The sequence below is a fragment of the Callithrix jacchus genome, chromosome 4 (genome assembly GCF_049354715.1).
Source record: "Callithrix jacchus isolate 240 chromosome 4, calJac240_pri, whole genome shotgun sequence".
Lineage (NCBI taxonomy): Eukaryota > Metazoa > Chordata > Mammalia > Primates > Cebidae > Callithrix > Callithrix jacchus.
In genome coordinates this window covers 40,362,017-40,371,000 of record NC_133505.1, presented here as the reverse complement: position 1 = coordinate 40,371,000, position 8,984 = coordinate 40,362,017, and the positions used below count along the sequence as shown (strand labels likewise).

Below are 8,984 nucleotides of genomic sequence, written 5' to 3'. Positions count from 1 at the left end.
GAGCTGTCTGCCAATACCAGAGGGTGTGGCAGGCCAGAGCAGCCTCCAAAAGTAAAAGGCCAGGTAGGGACGCAGCTGCCTGAGGCTGCAGCTGTTGTGACTGCAGAAATGGCTGTTGCGTGGAGAAAGTATGAGAATGTGGCTAGAGATGGTCCGTGTGGGCTGCTGGACCTTGCACTGAGTGGTCACAGAAAGACCAGAACCCAGGACAGTGTCTTTCTACTGGGCTTTCCTGGCGGTGTCTCACTGGCACCCTCTATTGACAAAGCCTAGCATTGTGCCAGCTGGTGAAGTGATGCTTGCGGGGTCCAACTCCAGAGGTACAGATGTGTCAGGAGAGGAGGCTCTAGAGCCAAGAGACAATAAATCGGTAACTGGCCCAGCAGGTGTAGGATGCTCACTTTAATCTGTAGTTAAATCTGAAACGCAACTTGTGAGTCTGATCCTTTCCAGAAGTCTCCCCCTTCAAGGACAGGATATAAGGAACTCAATCACTGATAAAACGACTTAATCCTTGTTCACAAGCAGCTAGGGACAGCTAAGTCCTTCTGGACTCTAGTACTGAGGAGAGAATTATCTGGGACTGCTTTCCCCTGACAGCCACTTGGTCATAATGTGGCTCATGCTGTGGCTTTTGAGAAGCCATCATTTGGCAGGGTTAACTGAAAACATGCAGAAGTGGAGTTTAGGTATGTAGTTTAAATGTGTATTCATCTTAACTAGCTCCAAGGTTGTGACTCATCAAAATTTGATTTATTTGCCTCCATGAAAATCTTCCCGGATACACATTTTAACTAAATTTTTCTTTGAGACAGAGTGTTGCTCTGTTGCTCAGGCTTAACTAAATTTTTAACGGCATTTATTCACAACATATCATATATTTTCCCTGTGGGAAAGGGAACTTCTAAAAGCTTATTTTTAGTTCTATCCATGAATTAGATGAAAAACTCACACAACTTTTCAATTTGAAATATGTCGTTTTAATATGTAATGCGTTGTGAATAAATGCTGTTACTCAGGCCTCTCACGGACTCTTTCCGAGCCAAAAAAAAATTAGATAATAAGCCTGGGCAACAGTGCAAGACTCCATCTCAAAAAAATATAGTTAAAATGCATATCAGGGAAAATTTTCATAGAGTCATATAAATCAAATTTTGATGAATCGCAACCTTGAAGTTGGTTAAGATGAACATGCATTTTGAATTGTATTAATCAAGCTGCAATATTCTTTTTATCAAAATAGCATTTGTAGTTACCAAAATTTATAAATTGTCTTTACATAATTACAACTACAAAATATTTGTGGTGAAGCTGCTGATGAATACAAATATGATATGATATTGATGATGTGTTGACGGCCACGCCTGCTTTTCCTCTTTGCTGCCCACGAGTAATTGAAATGTAGCTGCGTGTGCTCTTTTGGAGAACGATTTTCAATCAGCCTAAATGTTCTACAATGTCATTTACCTTCTTTGAACTGAGTTCTCTAAATTTCAGGTGCGTTTTGTTCAAAATCAGTTAGAAATATTTAGTCAAAATATTCAGAGGAAACACCCAAAAATTTACCTTTGGAAGCTTTTAGTTACTTGAAATTATTGAAAACAAAGTTTGCAAACAGGAATATCTTCAAAGTTCTCCAAAACCAAAGGAGAAACTAATTAAACAGCATCAGCTTAATAGTTAATAGACTTAACTTTCTCAAATTCTATAATGGAATTTTGCATATCTTCACTTGGAGGAAGACTCTTTAGATGAACTTCCGTTTTTGTTTTTTTTTTGCACTTATCATCCTCTACTTTATATGGTTATTTGGAGGATTAAAAGAGAGATTACATGTAAAGTGCCCGGTATCTGCGTTCCGTAAATACATGCTCGCAATCCTCTTTCCCTTGTCTCTGCACATGTAAAGGCGAGCTTAGCTAAACGTTCTGACTTCTCAAAGATCTCTTAGCACAAGACCCAAGTTAGGACAGTGACATATAAATACGAACAAAGCAGGGCCGAGAAGACAGTGCCTTCCTCTATACAACTAGTATTTCTTTAGAAAGAACAATGAATTGTGAACCATAGTTTACCTGCTAGTGGAACTGAAATGCTAAGAAAATCTATTTAAAAAAAGAAAAAACCCTCAAGTCATGTATCCCTAGGCCTAAGAAAGTGACTGAATATACGGATTGGGGTTGGGGGTGCTCCTTATGCAGCGTCTCCCCTTCACTTGGAGCAGCACCTCAGCTTCAGCACTGGCCATGAGCAGGTTAATATAAAGTAGATGTTCAAATTGCTTTAGCGGCTGATCCTGGATTCCTACCTCAGGAAGGCGTTTAGAGGAGGGAAAGCCCAGGTTCACAAGGAGTCATTTTTCCAGACTCACGTTGTTTCTGTCTGTCATCTTCTAGGTAAAGTGTGACCATTATTGGCCAGCGGACCAGGATTCCCTCTACTATGGGGACCTGATCCTGCAGATGTTCTCAGAGTCCGTCCTGCCTGAGTGGACCATCTGGGAGTTTAAGATATGCACTGTATGTTAGCTTGCTTTACTTCATTTAACAACCCAGCTGGGGGAGATCTGCTAACCCACTTTTGCTGGTTCTTCTCTTGCAGTTTCAGCCCATAGGCATTGCTCCTTGGTCAGTTGTCAAGTTTGAAGGTTCCTCTTACTATCCTGCTCTCTGCTGTTACAGAAGGAACAGCTCGATGCACACAGACTCATCCCCGCTTTCTTTTTTTTCTTTTTTTTTGAGACGGAGTTTTGCTCATGTTACCCAGGCTGGAGTGCAATGGCCCGATCTCGGCTCACCGCAAACTCCGTCTCCTGGGTTCAAGCAATTCTCCTGCCTCAGCCTCCCGAGTAGCTGGGACTACAGGCGTGCGCCACCATGCCCAGCTAATTTTTGTATATTTAGTAGAGATGGGGTTTCACCTTGTTGACCAGGATGGTCTCAATCTCTTGATCTCGTGATCCACCCGTCTTGGTCTCCCAAAGTGCTGGGATTACAGGAGTGAGCCACCCCGCCTGGCCTCATCCACCACTTTCACTATACGATGTGGCCAGACCATGGAGTCCCGGAAACCACTCAGTCACTGATCCAGTTTGTGAGGACTGTCAGGGACTACATCAACAGAAGCCCAGGTGCTGGGCCCACTGTGGTGCACTGCAGGTACACAGAGATCTAGGAGCCAGTCAAACGGCAGCCTTATGGGGGTTGTGCCTAGGAGCCTCTGTCTTTGCTTGAGATACAAAGGGATGCAGGTCTTCACAATGTTTGATGACTATATCTAACAGCAAGCATTTCTAAACAAAGAGGCATTCATCAGGAGACTTGTGAGCATTCCTCCTCCTTTTATACTGCTTTGAGGGAAATTTGCAGCTTGACCTTTACTCACTTCCAAGTTCCTTCATCAATATATGATCAATATGGCCAGGCACAGAGGCTCACGTCTGTAATCGCAGCATTTTGGGAGGCTGAGGCAGGAAAATCAGTTGAGCCTAAGAGTTTGAAACCAGCCTGGGCAACATAACGAGACCCCGTCTCGCTTCTGGAGTCCCCACAGTGTGTGCCAAAAATGTCGCAGGACTTCTCCTTATTTCAGCTAAAGTTGGGGTTCTTGTCCGTCCCACAGCCACAAACATTTAGACTCACAGATGGTTTAAAGGGTAAGTAAAGCAGGATTTTATTGGGTGAAAAGGGGAAACAGGGACTCTCACAAGGCCAGAGTCCTTCCGAACTTCCTATTTTTAATTAGATAAATTTATAGACCACATCAGAATGCAATGAAACTTAGTGCCCAGCTAAGTAAGTCATTTGATAAGTTTTGTCTAATAAATGTGTTTGGAAAAGAAACACATTGTATGCAGGCAAAAAGAGTGTAACTCTGGCCGGGAGCGGTGGCTCACGCCTGTAATCCCAGCACTTTGGGAGGCCGAGGCGGGCAGATCACAAGGTCAAGAGATAGAAACCAGCCTGGCCAACATGCTGAAACCCCATCTCTACTAAAAATACAAAAATTAGCTGGACATAGTGGCGCGTGCCTGGAGTACCAGCTACACGGGAGGCTGAGGCAGGAGAACTGCTTGAACCCAGGAGGCAGAGGTTGTAGTGAGCTGAGATGGTACCTCTGCACTCCAGCCTGGCAACGGAACGAGACTCTGTCTCCAAAAAAAAAAAAAAAAAAAAAGATTGTAACTCTGGAAATATTCAAACTGAAATACTTGTACATTTTAATATGAGAAAAATTAGAATCGAGACAGTTCATTTGTCAGAATTGCTCTGAGCGCACCGTGTCTCTCAGCTCCTGAAGAGTGTTTTCGCTATAAAAATTCCATAGTCTAACAGCAGGAAAAGCTACATAATTTGCAGGGCCTCGTGCAAAATGAAAATGTAGGATCCTCTGTTCAAAAATTATAAAGAATTTCAAACTGAGGACAGTCAAACATCCATCCAAGTGTGTGGCCTTGTGAGTGTGGAGCCCTGTATGGCTGCATAGGTCACACAGGACCTGTGGTCAACAGACAAGAGTCAGTTGGCCGTGATGGTCACTTTACATTTATTGACAATGAAGTGCAGTTTATAAAATTTTTTTAATATTATTGAGAAAGACCTTATTGAGGAAAAATATCAGTGATGTTAGATAGAGGTAGATTCAGCTAAGAAATGAATTACAATACATGACTATGTACCAAGAATAATGTCTTAGCCCACTCAGGCTGCCATACAAAATACCATGGACTGGGCAGCTTAAACCACACAAATGTATTTGCTCCTAGTTCTGGAGGCTGGGAAGTCCGAGATCAGGATGCCAGCGCAGTGGCTTTTGGTGATGGCTCTCTTTCTGGCTTGTAGACAGCCACATTCTTGCTGTGTTCTCACATGATGAATAGGGATCTCTCTTCCTCTTCTTCTAAGGCCACAAATTGTATCAGATTACGGTCCCATCTTTATAACCTCATTTAACCTAAATTACCTCCTTGTAGGCCTCAACTCTAAACATGATTACAATGGAGGTTAGAGCTTCAACATATGAATTTGTGGAGGGGGGCACAACTCTGTCCACAGCACATAATTATTCTATACTTTAAAAATATTTAAATAATCAATATATGTTTTTAAAAAATGGATTTTAAAAAATAGATGTGTTTAATCTTTTGAGGAAATGTATTTCACGAGAATTATTTTTAGGTCTTCTTTAATAAAAATCACTCTGGCAGTTAATAATTTTTTTAATTTCTAAAAAAAATTGACACCTATGCAACAATCCTGCAAGATCTGTACATGTACCCTGGAACTTAAAGCACAATAAAAAAAAGAAAGAAATTGACAAGTGAAAATTGTCTAGACCTTTAATTGTATATGTCATGGTGTACAATGTGATGTTTTGATATATGGATACATAGTAGTGAAACGGGAAAAGTTCCCCTGCTCCCCTCCAAGGGCGTGCAATGCTGCTCAAACCTTTAGGGGAGCATACAGACAGGCAGGCTGTGAGGATCTGATCCCATGGCAGTGTCTAGGGGTGAATGTTTACACCTCCTGAAGCCCCAGTGGGTGTGTGTTACAGGGTGCCCTTTTAGTTTAGCTGTCTGTAGGTGGCTTGTGTTAACCAGCTCAATCAGATCCCCGCCTTATCAAAAGGTCAGAGGGCTTTCTGTATCCCGGAGTCTTTGCCTTGGTGTACCAGAAGAATCCCATCACATGTGGGCTTTGAGAGTGAGTACAAGGTAAGCCTGGCAACCCAGCGGTTCTCCAACTGCCCCGGCCAGACTCCGCCAAACTCTTCGTGGTCCTGCTGGTTGATGGCCTGCCCTCATGCCATGCCTGTCAGTGCGTTGCTCTCCACGTCCAGCTGCTGTGTGTTCCACCACAGATGTGCTCCTCTCAATGTCCAGCCACCTGTGTGTCTGCCTGCTAGGGTCTCGGGGTTTTTTATAGGCACAGGGTGGGGGTGTGGCAGGCCAGGGTGGTCTTGGGAAATGCAACATCCAGGCGGGAGAACAAAAATGCCTGTCCTTAACTAGGTCCGTGGGTCCAGGCCCAGGGGTGGAGCTCTAGCCAGGAACCCACGCCCTTTTGCTCCACATCATTTAACGAGAGCACACACTTCCAGATCAGTGGAATGGCTAAAACAAGCTAATTCACATATGCATTACCTCATCTACGTATTTTTTTGAGGTGAGAATGTCAGAGTTGGCGGTTAGACATGAGCAGGGCATGCGAGGGCCCCCAAGAATGTTGGGCATTTGTCAAGCCACCGTCAGACTGTTATAAATCTGTCCCTCTGAAATAACAAGCAGGACAAGGAAGGGACCCCAGAGCTGTCTGGTTCTCATTGAGGTGGGGACAGGAGGGCATAAAACTATCCCTCCATGGCAGAGACCCTGTTCACTACTACATTAACACTGCCGTGAGCCATGTACTGCTCAGACAGGGTGTGCTGGCATCAAGGTGAAGATCATGCTGCCCTGGGACCCAACTGGTAAGATTGGCCCTAACAAACCCCTGCCTGACCATGTGAGCATGGTGGAACCCAAAGATGAGATACTGCCTCCCACCTCCATCTCAGAACAGAGGGTGGGAAGCCAGAGCCGCCTGCCATGCCTCAGCCAGTCCCCACAGCGTAACAGGGTCTCCTTGGCAGCTGCATTCTGGAGTCTGGATGTTGCTCTGTAACGACATTTAATAAAATCTTGTACAAAGACAAAAAAAAAAACCACTATCCCTCTAGAGTAATAAGTGGCCATGACTGGCCCTGGGAATAACAGGAGCCTTGCAACAGACAGAAGACACCTGGAATTAGCAAGCCACAGTCCCAAACAAGGTTTTGAACATCTGCAGTAAAATAGCAAGGTGTGAAATTTGCCCGATACATGACCTTCCCCTAGGGACGCTCGACCAGTAAGGGAGAATTGCCTCTAATGGACATGCACATGACTTCAGTAAATATACTGCACCTGGGTCTCCTCCCGAACATCCTGTGCCTACTGCCAAGGCTACTGGGCATGCAGTAATTGAAGGACAGCCCACTCAGGGGAAGAACGAAGAGTGGAGACAGAGAGCCTGGAAAAGAGTAAGGGATATAAACTGTAAGCAGGTCAGGCACGGAGGCTCACGCCTGAAATCCCAGCACTTTGGGAGGTTGAGGCAGGCAGATCACAGGTCAGGAGTTCGAGACCAGCCTGACCAACATGGTGAAACCCTGTCTCTACTAAAAATACAAAAATGAGCTGGACGTGGTGACTGGCACCTGTAATCCCAGCTACTCGGGAGGCTGAGGCAAGAAAATCACTTGAACCCGGGAGGCAGAGGTTGCAGTGACCTGAGATCAAGTCCTTGCACTCCAGCCTGGGTCACAGTGAAAGACTCTGTCTCAAAAAAAAAAAAAGAAAAGAAAAGAAAAGAAAAAAACTGTAAGCAAAGAAGTGGAAGAGGCACTTGAATTTTCAAGTCTCCTGTTTGACCCGCTTCCAATTCCAAATCTACTTTCTCCAATAAACTCACATTTCTTAAAATAGACGTTCCCTGGTGCTTTAAACCTTGCCTGTGTCTCTCATTTGAATTCTTTACTTCAAAAGTACAAAGGACCAAGATGGCTGCCAGGTCGCCACTCCCGAGTTCCTCCAGGTAGCTGCAGACACACAGTTAACAAGAACACTCCATATGTCTTAGTAATTTTCAAGTATATAGTATTTTGTTTTTAATTAGCCATCATGATTTACAATAAATTAAAAAATAATAAAACAAACCATGTTGGGTGTGGTGGCTACTTGCCAGTAGTCCTAGCTACTTGGGAGGCTGAGGTGGGAAGATTGCTGGAGCCCAGGAGTTTACAGAGGGAATTGGTTGTAAATGTCTCTTATCAGACTCTCTTGGATCAGGAGAAAGACCCAGAAAGGGAAAGGGATTCTCTACAGAATGTAGATTTTTCCCACAAGAGGCAGCTTTGCAGGGCCATTTCAAAATAGGCCAAAGAAATATATTTTGGGGCAAGATACTTCAATTTCCTTCAGGGCCTGCTATCTGTCACGTTAGTAGCTTACTGCTGTTTTGTTAGTGTTAAGGTCTGTTTTAATGTAACGCTGGTCAGCTGTGCCTGAATTCCAAAGGGAGTGAGACGTCAGTCACACCTGCAGAGGTCTGTCCTGCAAACCCTGACTCAATGACAGATGAATGAATACACTCACACACACTAGAATACCATGAATCTGAGTGGGCCAGGGATGGTCACTGGCTGCTTTCAGAGGGCAACTGCAGCTAACCAACCATAACTCCCTGTAACTCCTCACATTTATTCAGGATAGATTTAATAACAGAGGTTCTAAGTCAACATGCATGTGGATAATTAACATGATTGAAAGAGTGGTTTTAAGAATGATAAAAGCTTTAGGTTCCAGGGTCCAGAGTAAACACCATTAACCTGTAATTCTCTTTTGATCTCCCCCTGAGAGGACCTTCCAGCACTAAGTTTACATGAGCAAACAAATTAGAGTGGAGACAAAGGAATGTGGGGTAACAGACTTAACTGGGAAGTTTTATTGTCCCTATCTTTCACCCTATGCTAATATAATGAACTGGCTTCCTTCAGCCCATTCCATTAGAACCCTTCAGCCTTCCAAAAGGTTTGAGACTATAATCTTCTAACTTTCTTTAATATTTCCCTAATATTTTGCCAGCCACCCCAAGTGAATCTCAACAGGGGAGGAAGGTAAACTGAGGCATGTCTGACCCCTCCTCCCTACTTCATATCATGGCTTTAACTCATGTTCAGGTTTACTTTAGAATGCCCTTGGCCAAGAGGAGGGGTCCATTGATGGGCTTAGAATTTTATCTTTGGTTTACAGTAACACACTGTAATAAAAGTTATGTAAATATACACCAGGTGCGGTGGCTCTCACTTGTAATCCCAGCACTTTGGGAGGCCAATGCAGGTAGATCACGAGATCAGGAGTTCAAGACTAGCCTGGCCAACATGATAAAACCCCGTCTCTATTA

At 44.0% G+C, this 8,984-nt stretch overlaps 1 long non-coding RNA gene across 1 annotated transcript; it reads right to left on the bottom strand.

Annotated features, from left to right (window-relative positions):
• Positions 1–5,324: 5,324 nt before the first annotated feature.
• Positions 5,325–7,485, bottom strand: LOC128931732 (uncharacterized). Its single transcript, XR_008480597.2, has 2 exons — positions 6,947–7,485; positions 5,325–6,659 (listed from the first exon to the last, which is right to left on the bottom strand). It is a non-coding gene; the product is annotated as an uncharacterized LOC128931732 (long non-coding RNA).
• Between the last annotated feature and the right edge of the window lie 1,499 nt (positions 7,486–8,984).